At 46.4% G+C, this 11,051-nt stretch overlaps 1 long non-coding RNA gene across 1 annotated transcript; it reads right to left on the bottom strand.

Annotated features, from left to right (window-relative positions):
• Positions 1 to 2,774: 2,774 nt before the first annotated feature.
• LOC120638505 lies at positions 2,775 to 9,986 on the bottom strand. The gene is made up of 2 exons (XR_005660205.1): positions 9,890 to 9,986; positions 2,775 to 2,972 (listed from the first exon to the last, which is right to left on the bottom strand). It is a non-coding gene; the product is annotated as an uncharacterized LOC120638505 (long non-coding RNA).
• Between the last annotated feature and the right edge of the window lie 1,065 nt (positions 9,987 to 11,051).

The raw sequence follows: 11,051 nt of genomic DNA, 5'->3' as shown, positions 1-11,051 counted from the left end.
CCATTTTACAGATGAGGTAGTTGAGGCCCAGAGAAGTGAAGTGCCTTGCCCAAGATCACACAGCAGACAAGTGGCGAAACTGGGATTAAAACCCATGACCGTCTAACTCCTGCTCAATGCTCAGTGCTCAACTAGGCTTCATGGCCTAGTGGATATGGGGTAAACTGACCCCTCACAACATTTTAAAATAGTGGACATGTATAGGTACATGACAGACACCATTTTGCACAGGATGTCAAGCTGCCCCATTCCTAGAACAGGTTGCTTTTTTTTAAAAAAAAAGCGAAAAGGTCTTGTCAAATGTTTACTATGTGTTCAACTCTGGGGTAGATGCAAGTTTTTCAGGTTGGATAAAGTCCCTGTTCCTCATAGAATCATAGTCTAAGTAGGAGGGAGTAGGATTGATTTCCATTTTACAGTTGAGGAAACTGAGCCATAGAAGTTAAGTGACTAGCTCAAGATCACACAGCAGGCAATTGGCAGAGCCAGGATTAAAACCCAGGTCCTCTGACACCCCAGTCCATGTTTTTTGTTTTTTGTTTTTAAATCATCAATCAACTGTATTAGAGTACTTACTGTGTGCAGAGCACTGTACTAAGTGCTTGGGAGGGTAAAATATAACAGATATATTCCCTGCTCAGAATGAGTTTACAGTGTATCAAATCACTGTTCTAAACTCTGGGATAGGTACAAGTTAATTAGGTCATATACAGTCTCTGTTCCACATGGGGCTCACAGTTTAAGTAGGAGGGAGAATAGGGATTTAAAACCAGTATTTGAGGTAACTGAAGGACAGAAAAGTGAAGTGACCTGCCCACGGTCATAGAGCAAGCAGTTGGCAGAGCTGGGATTAGAACCCTTTCCTCTCCCTGACTTTCCCATCACTGTAGATGATACCACCATCCTTCCCGTCTCACAAGCCCTTAACCTTGGTGTTATCCTTGATTCCTCACTCTCATTCAACCCATGTATTCAATCTGTCACCAAATCCTGTCAGTCCCACCTTCACAACATTGCTAAAATCCGCCCTTTTCTCTCCATCCAAACTGCTAGCATGCTAATCCAATCATCCAATCCTGCCTGGGTGACTGCAACAGCCTCCTTGCTGCCCTCCCAGCCTCCTGCCTCTCCCCACTCCAGTCCATATTTCACTCCGCTGCCCAGATCATCTTTCTACAGAAATGTTCAGGGCATGTCACTCTGCCCCCCACCCTCAAAGATCTCCAGTGGTTGCCCATCCACCTCTGTATCAAACAAAAACTCACCATTGGCTTTAAAACTCTCCATCCCCTTCCCCCCCTCCTACTTCACCTCGCTTCCCTCCTACAACCTAGCCTGCATACTTCACTCCTAATGCAGCTAACCTTCCCATTGTACCTCATTCTTATCTATCTCACCTCCAACTCCTGGCCCGCTCCTGCCTCTGGCCTGGAACACCCTCCCTCCTCATATCAACCAGACAATGACTCTCCTTCCTTCAAAACCTTACTGAAGGTCCATCTCCAAGAAGCCTTCCCAGACTAAGCCCAACTTTTCCTCACCTCCCACTCCCTTTTGCATCACCCTGACTTACTCCCTTTGCTCTGCCCCCAGCCCCAGCCCCATAGCACTTATGTACGTATCTGTCATTTTGTTTATTTGTACTGATGTCTGTCTCCACTCCCTAGACAGTGAACTTGCTGTGGGCAGGGAATATCACTGTTTATTGCTATAGTATACTTTCTCAAGTGTTTAGTACAGTGCTCTGCACACATTAAGCGTTGATAAATATGACTGAATGAATGAAACCAGATCCAGCCTGGGCCTGGGATCCACTGGCAGGTTTCCACTAGGCAACCCTGCTTCTCCCATGCCTCCCTCCAGCTTCTCCTTTGCTCTAGAGTCACTCCGTTCCTCTTGGACACAGGTGCTGCTTCTGAGCCATGTAACTCAGTGACATTCATTCATTCATTCAATTGGGTTTATTGTACGCTTACTGTGTGCAAAGCACTGTAAGAGGCACTTTGGGAGAGAATAGGAGCCAAGGTGCTGAGAAAGCTACCAGACAAAGGTATCCGGATCCAGAAGCCTTGCCTTGCTAAGCCTTTTCTCCCACTCCCTTCTGCATCTCCTTGACTTGCTCCCTTTATCCATCCCCCCTCCAACTCCCACAGCACTTATGTCCACATCTGTCATTTGTTCATTTCTAATGCCTCCCCCTCTAGACTGCAAGTTCGTTGTGGGCAGGGAAGATGCCTCTTTACTGTTGTATCGTACTTTCCCAAGTGCTTCGTACGATGCTCTGCACACAGTCAGCGCTCAGTAACTACGATCGAATGAATGAAAGCCAGCTGAAAACTGGAGTGTCTGGTATCAAAGCAGACAGCAGTTTATTTAGGGGCGAGGCAGAGGAAGGAGAGGCCAGCATGTGTGTGAGAAGGAAGTGTTTGGATTCTAAAAGAGGTATTAAAATTTCCTCAACTCTTCACCCAAAATGTTCCTGGGAGGATATCCAGAGGCTAAGCTAAAACACCAAAACAGCCCTTTAAATTTTCAAGTAATGACTCCACCTCCAAAGCCAGAATCTAGTGTCGTTCTAAACCTCGAAACTAATTATGTATGCGTCCCATATGGGACCTTCAAAACGCCTTTAATAACCTGGGAAACAGTTTTAAAATCCTAGGGCAACTCCAAACTCTGGGATATTAATTTGCTCTTGGATTCCTCCAGAAAACTTTCCATGTTTAGAAGTCTTTTTGAACTGTCTCTGGGGACACAAATATTTGTACTACACATATTCGACATCTTTTAATAGTAACATTGAGGAATTCAGTAGAAAAAAAAAACCCCAACGTCTTATAAGCTCTTCTGCCTCCACGCGAACACGAGCATTCTTTCATCTCAGCCTCACTGGGTTGGCAATAAATCCCATCCATCAACTCCAATGGATGAAACTTCAAACTCAAGTCTTTTTACGCTGCCTGTATGGTTCGCTGCATTGAACAAAGTAAGAAAACATGCTCAGTTTTGAATAGAAATATTAGTGGCAAATGCATTCTGAAGACCAATTTTCTAAATTACTCATCCCAAACATGGTTTCAATCAGATGGATTTATAAGACTTTGTAATGTACCAGAGAGGGATAAATAGCGCATTTTTGATATTGAATAGCTTCTTTTATTCTTCCCTGAGATGAGGAACACCAAGATTCTTCACACCTAAAGCCAAGAGACAGAAATATCCTCAGGTTCTCCCATGAATGAATAAGTGGTGATTGCTTAGAGTGGAAGCACATGGCGTAGTGACTAGAGCCTGGGCCTGGGAGTCAGAATGCCATGGGTTCTCCTCCTGTATCCGCCACTTGTCTGCTGTGTGACCTTGGGCAAGTCACTTCACTTCTCTGGGCCTCAATTACCTCTTTTGGAAAATGGGGGTTAGGACTGAAAGCCCCACATGGGACAGGGACTGTGTTCAAGCCAATTTGCTTGTATCCACCCCAGAGCTTAGTACAGTACCTGGCACAAAGTAAATGCTTAACAAATACCATTATTATTATTATTACTTTCCCCAAGCTACTCAGTGTCCCTTAACCTTACGTATTTCTTCACCATACTGTTGAGTTCTCACCCCATCTCATTATGGGCAGGGAATGTGTCTACTAATTCTATCGTATTGTATTCTCCCACGTCCTCTGACTCCCAAACCTGTGCTCTGTCCACTAAGCCACACTGCTGCTCAAACTGCATCACCCAGGCTTTCCCAAATCTCAGCCAGCAATGTGACAGCCGGCAGGGAAGTTGACTTTGCCTCTAGACTGAAAGCTTGTTGTGGGTAGGAAACGTGTCTACCAACTCTGATAATGTACTCTCCCAAGTGCTTAGTTCAGTGCTCTGCACACAATAAGGACTCAGTAGATACCGCTGATTGATCGACCGCAGAATCTGCCATTTCTGGAATACCCTGTTATCACCTCCACCTCCATTTGTCAGCCTGTCCCCATCCCCTTCCCACCCAGTCTACCCTTCTGCTGGACCTGAAACATCTACCCTTCCCTGGACCCATCTCCACTTCCCAACATCTCAACAGACGCCTCTCTGGCAGTCGCTCAAGCCAGTGGGGCAGAAGGGAGAGAGAAACGGAGAAGTTGACTGTGTTGGCATTCAATGGTCGAGCCTGCCTCCTCCTCATGCCTCTGCCCCAATTTCTTCTTGCCCCTGAGCAGAGAACGCCAGGCTGTTGGAAAGACCAGGCAGACTACAGATTTCCAAGTATGGCTTTTAGTCTTTCCATCGCTCTACTCGGAAAAGTAGGCCCATCCAGGGCACGTGGCTAATCTTATCTTGTCTCCCCCTTTAAACTATAAGCTCACTGTGGGCAGGAATGTGGTTGTATTCTCCTAAGTGCTTAATAAAATGATCTGCACACAGGAAGTACTGCAATACATATAACTGATTGACTGATGTCCCCATCATATCTCCTCCTTCACTTACCCCCACACTGGACTGGTCACCCCCTAACCACTTAGGGAAGCAGCATGACTCACTGGAAAGAGTCTGGACTTCGGATTCAGAGGTCATGGGTTCGACTCCCGGCTCTGCCACTTGTCAGCTGTGTGACTGTGGGCAAGTCACTTAACTTCTCTGTGCCTCAGTTCCCTCATCTGTAAAATGGGGATTAAAACTGTGAGCCCCACGTGGGACAACCTGATCACCTTGTATCCCCCCAGCGCTTAGAACAGTGCTTTGCACATAGTAAGTGCTTAACAAATACCATCATTATTATTATTATTATTAAAAATACTCATAATAATAATTATGTATTTATTAAGCACTTACTGTAAACCAGGCACTGTACTAAGCGCTAAGGAGGAGACAAGCAAATCAGGGACTGTGTCCAGGTTGGGACTCACAGCCTTCATCCCCATTTTCCAGATGAGGGAACAGAGGCCCAGATAAGTGAAATGACCAGCCCAAGGTCACCCAGCAGACAAGTGGCAGAGCTGGAATCAGAACCCAGGTCCTTCTGACTCCCAGGCCCCCGCTCTATCGATTAAGCCACAATACTTCTCTAAGCCTGTTGGCTCTTAATTAGACAGGTGAGTTGGGGGTGGGGCTCTGCTTCCCAGGCTAAGCCCCCCTTTTCTTCTGGTCCCCCTCCCCTCCCCATCACCCCAACTCCCTCCCTCTGCACTACCCCCCTCCCCGCCCCACAACACTTGTGTATATATGTACATATTTATTATTCTATTCATTTATATTAAGGTTGTCTATGTATCCATATTTCTGTTTATCTGTATTGATGCTATTAATGCCTGTTTACCTGTTTCAATATCCTCCTCTCCCCCTTCTAGACTTTGAGCTCATTGCGGGCAGGGATTTTCTCTATTTGTTCCTGAACTGTACTTTCCAAGCACTTAGTACAGTGCTCTGCATACAATAAGCCCTCAGTAAATATGATTGAATGGATGAATGAATAATAGGCCTAAGTAAAGCTGGTTTAGTAGACTTGGGTAAAAGTAGTTTAAAGGCGGGGGGGAAAAAGGGTGGGGTTGATGGGCTACTCAGTATTGGGAGGCAAAGAGTTGAAATCCTGCTTCCTGGAAAGCCTGTTTGTTCAAGAAGCCAGAGGATTTCCCAAGAAGTAAACTATTTCCTTTGAGTTATCTGGGTGGGTTAGTTTAGAGGTGGGTAGATGTGTGTATATGGTGGGCGGGTGGGTGTTAATGCCCCCTCCCTTTAGGTACCCAAGGCCCATTGAAGTAGACATTAAATTACCATAAAAAAAGGACATGATCCCTTCCCACAAGGAGCTTACAATCTACTGTGGGCAGAACACTGTACTAAGTGCTTGGTACAGTACAGTAGAGTTATTAGATGTGATCTCTGCCTTCAGTTGGCCTACATTTTAGCAGGGAAGACAGGTGGGGGAACTAATTGCATTTAAAGATGTGGATATAAGTGCCACGGGTGTGAGGAGTGGTGGAGGGCTGTGACTGTGCAAGACTGTGACCCGCCTTGCGGGACAGGGACTGTATCTTTTTATCTACTCCAGTGTTTAGTACAGTGTCTGAAAGGTAGTAAGTGCTTAACAAATATCATTAAAAAAAAAGGTTTCCCCCACAGAAAGTGTGGGTCCATTAGTGGTATTTATTGCAGAGCACTGTACTATGCACTATGAGGAGTACAATAAAGTGGATAGACCATAGTTCTTGCCACAAGGAGCTTACAGTCTAGTGAGGTAGACAGACAGTAAAATAAATTACAGATTAAGGGATGCAACAATCAATCAATCATATTTATGAACACTTACTGTGTGCCAGGGGCACTGTACTGAGTGCTTGGAAGAATGCAAACTACGGAACTTTAGGAAACTAAGGAAGGAAACCAAGAGTATATGGATGTGAACATAAAGTCTTTGGGGATGGGATTAGTATCCAAGTGTTTAATGGGTATGAACTCAAATACATAGACGACTCAGAAAAGCGGGTGACTAAGATAAGGAGGTGAGAAGTGAGTCAAGGAAGACTTCCTGGACCAGATTTAATTTTAGTAAGGTTTAAAAGGTGGGGTGAATGATAGGTGGTCTGTCAAATATAAAGGGGGAGAGAGTTCGTTCATTCAGTTGCATTTACTGAGCGTTACTGTGTGCAGAGCACAGTATTAAGCACTTGGGAAAGTACAATATAACAATATACGGTGACATTCCCTGCCCTCAACGAGCTTACAGGCCATAAGGAGGACGCGGGAGTTGGGTTAGTGGCAAGATAGACACGTGAGAAGAACCAGGTCCATACACATCCTTGGGTACCTACGTCAGGGCAGCTGTTTGACGGCCCCTCCACTCTGGGGGAAAATAAGAAATTGACAGATGCCTGCTGGAGGAACTGGGCTTTGAGCCCCAAGACTGACCCCATATGTCTGTCATAATAGGGAAATGGGTTAGATCAGCCAAAGGGCATTGAGTATGGGCTCCAAACGTCTCAGCTGGCTTCCAGCATGGCCTAGTGGCTAGATCCTGGCCCTGGGAGTCAGAAGGACCTGGCTTCTAATTCCGGCTCCGCCACTTGTCTGCTGCGTGACCCTAGGCAAGTTGCTTCACTTCTCTGGGCCTCAGTTACCTCATCCGTAAAATGGGGATGAAGACTGCGATGTGGGACAGGGACTGCGTCCAACCTTATACCCATCGCAGTGCTTAGTACAGTTCCTGGCATATAGTAAGTGCTTAACGAATACCACAGTTATTATTCCGGGTGGTGAGGAGTGATAGCGACTGACTTCCTGCGGGATTGGGGGCCAAACCCACGGCTTAATCTTCCTCATTTGTTCCAGCTCTGCCCACGCCAGAAACCAAGTTCCGAATTAGGGCTGGATGGAGCCGGGAAGTTGACGGATGGGGCTGACTCACCCCCCGGGGAGGCCTGAACCATAGACAGGACAGATTTGCTCTCTGCTTTGAGGCCTGTGTCTCTGCCGCCGGGACTGACAGGAGGAGAACCGCCAAGGTCGGGATGGACTGGCCCAGTGGGATTCTGGGAAAATCCTTGTGGGCTGTTCATTCATTCAATTGCATTTATTGAGCGCTTACTGTGTGCAGAGCACTGTACTAAGCACTTGGGAAAGTACAGTACAACAACAAACAGGCACATTCCCTGCCCCCAGGGAACTTAGAGTCTAGGTGCGGGGAGACAGATGTTAACATAAAAAAAAAAATTACAGGTACGTACATAAGTGTTGTGGGGCAGGGGGGTGGAGAGAAAACGGAGGGAGCAAATGGGAGAAGAGGAAAGGGGGATTTAGTCAGGGAAGGCCTCCTGGAGGCGATGGGCCTTCAATAAGCTTTTGAAAAAGGGGAGAGTCTGTTGGATTTGAGGAGGGACCGCATTCCAGGCCAGAGGCAGGACATGGATGAGGGGTCAGCGGTGAGATAGGCGAGATTAAGACACAGTGAGAAGTGAAGTGTTTATGAGTGTGCCAAGCACTGTTCTAAATGCTGGGGTAGATACAAGCTAATCAGGTTGGACACAGTCCCTGTCCCACTTGGGGCTCACACTGTCATCCCCATTTTACAGATGAGGTAACTGAGGCACATAGAAGTGAAGTGACTTGTCTAAGGTCACCCAGCAGACATGTGGCAGAGCTGGGATTAGAACCCAGCTCCTTCTGACTCCCAGGCCCGGGCTGTATCCACTAGGCCACTCTGCTGTTCTGTCTGGTCACCCCTAGGCCAACGTTTGAGGGGGCTCCAAGGCCTTTCCTATCAATCTCTCCAGTCTCAAGCCCACGTACCCTCTACCATGCTCAGAAACGATGACAGAGAAGCCCACCCACTGGAGATTGGTGCCTAAAACATCTCTACGAATCCAATCAATCAGCAGTATTTACTGAGCGACTGCTCTGAGCAGAGGACGGTACTCAACACTTATGGACTGAGAAAGTGTCTGCTAATTCGGTGGTATTGTCCTCTCCCAAGTGCTTAGTACAGTGCTCTGCACACAGGAAGCTCTCAACAAATATGATTGAATGAATGAATACAACAATAAACAGACCTATTCCCTGCCCACAACGAGCTTACCATCTAGAGGGGGTGACAGACATTAATATTAATTTAATTACCTGTCTACTTGTTTTGTTTTGCTGTCTGTCTCCCCCCTTCTAGACTGTGAGTCCGTTGTGGGGTAGGGATTGTCTCTATCTGTTGCCAAATTGTACATTCCAAGCCCTTAGTACAGTGCTCTGCACACAGTAAGTGCTCAATAAATAAGATTGAATGAATGAATTCAAAAAAAAATTTACAGAAATGCAGCATGGCTTAGTGGTAAGAGCACAGGCTTGGGAGTCAGAGGTCATGGGTTCTAAAGTCCATCTCACCACTTGTCCGCTGTGTGACCTTGGGCAAGTCACTTCACTTCCTCTGTGCCTCAGTTCCCTCATCTGTAAAACGAGGATTATACTGTGAGCCCCACGTGGGACAACCTGATGACCTTGTATCTACTCCAGTGCTTAGAACAGTGCTTGGCACATAGTAAGCGATTAACAAATACCATCATCATTATTATTACTATTATTATATGGACATAAGTGAAAATCAGACTATTTTTTTTCCTAACACAGACCAGTAAGAGAGACACCTGCTAAGGGAGACCCCCGGGAGGGATTATGGCTCCCTCAGCTGTGACCGGCTCAGAGATTTTTCTCCAACGGGCAGGGTTTTTACGGGGAGGTCCTGTCTTCCAACGGCTTGGGTTTCCTGTTTGTCGTGTATTCTGAGAATGATTCCAGTTTAAACGATTTCATATGAAAAGTGGAAACGCAGTTACCTCTTAAAATGAAACCATAAGGATTTCTAATTTCTAATTTCCTGCAAGCACCCCCCCTTTCCCTCCCTGGCTCCAGGCCCCACACCCCCCGGGCCCGCCCCTGGATTCCATCTGTTCACAGACGCTCACACAACACACGCACACACACACACACACACACACACACACAAGCTCCCACTTCTGTTCCTACCAGTCCCTGTCACCACCTCTGACACAACCCTGGCGATGCAAACGTGTCAGCTCCGAACCATCTCCCCAAAACCCCCTCTGCGCATCCCCCCCCAGATCCTCCCAGGCAGGGCTTTGCCCTCTTCATTCATTCATTCACTCATTCATTCATTCATTCAATAGTATTTATTGAGCCCTTACTATGTGCAGAGCACTGTACTAAGTGCTTGGAATGTACAATTCAGCAACAGATAGAGTCCCTGCCCAATGACGGGCTCACAGTCTAAACGGGGGAGACATACGGCAGAGCAAAACAGAACAAAACAAAAACAAGACAACATTATCAAGATAAATAGAATCAAGGGGAAGTACACCTCATTAACAAAATAAATAGGGTAATAAATAATATTCTCACTTCTTACTTACTTCTCACTCTCTTACGGTCAGCAGCGAGGCCTTGTGGAAAGAGCCCAGGCCTGGGAGTCAGAGGACCTGGATTCTAATCCCAGCTCCGCCATTTGTCTGCCGGGCGACCTTGGGCAAGTCATTTCCTTCCTCTGTGCCTCAGTTCCTTCATCTGTAAAATGGGGATTAAGACCGTGAGCCCCAAGTGGGACAGGGACTGTGTCCAACCAGATTATCTTGTATCTACCCCAGTGCTTAGAACAGTGCTTGGCACATAGTAAATGCTAAACAAGTACCATAATCATTATTAATATTGCTATTAATAATCTCAGCTCCACTGCATGTCTGCTGTATGACCTGGGGCAGATCACTTTACTTTGCTTTGCTTCATTTCACAGAGAATCAGCGTGGCTTAGTGGAAGGAGCATGAGCTCGGGAGTCAAAAGATGTGGGTTCTAATCCTGCCTCTGCCAGTTGTTTGCTGTGTGACCTTGGGCAAGCCCATTAACTTCTCTGTGCCTCAGCTACCTCATCTGTAAAATGGGGATTAAGACTGTGAGCCCTACGTGGGACAACCTGATTACTTGTATTTACCCCAGCACTTAGAACAGTGCTTGGCACATAGTAAGCGCTTAACAAACATCATAATTATTATTCTCTGGACTTCATTTCCCTCATTTGCAAAATGGGGATTAAGGCTGTGAGCCCCACGCAGGACAGGGACTGTGTCCAACCTGAGTATCTACCCTAGCACTTGGGACACTGCTTAGCACATAGTAAGCGCTTAACAAATACCACAATTTTATTATTATTATTATTCTCTTGCTGTCCTCCAACCTGCTCCCTGACCAAACTGGTTGGGGGAGAGGAGGGGTTTGGAAGCTAGAGAAAAGATCCAGAAAGGAGGATATTTTTTCTCCCTTAGCCACTACCTCCCAGGCAGAATCAATGGAGATTAGGAAAATGGTCAAGTTCCTTTGAGCACATGCTATTCATCCCACCCTCAGCCCAACAGCATTTACGTCCCTATCCATAATTTATTTTAATGTCTGCCTCCCCATCTAGCCTGTAAGCTTCTGGTGGTTAGGGATCGTTTTTAGCATTTCTGGTGTATTCTCCCAAGGGCTTAGTACAGTGCTCCGCACACAGTAAACCCTTAATAAAAGCCACTGATGCATTGATT

Source organism: Ornithorhynchus anatinus, chromosome 7 (assembly GCF_004115215.2).
Source record: "Ornithorhynchus anatinus isolate Pmale09 chromosome 7, mOrnAna1.pri.v4, whole genome shotgun sequence".
Classification (NCBI taxonomy): domain Eukaryota; kingdom Metazoa; phylum Chordata; class Mammalia; order Monotremata; family Ornithorhynchidae; genus Ornithorhynchus; species Ornithorhynchus anatinus.
The sequence above is the reverse complement of the archived record's forward strand: the minus strand, read 5'-3'. Positions and strand labels throughout refer to the sequence as shown.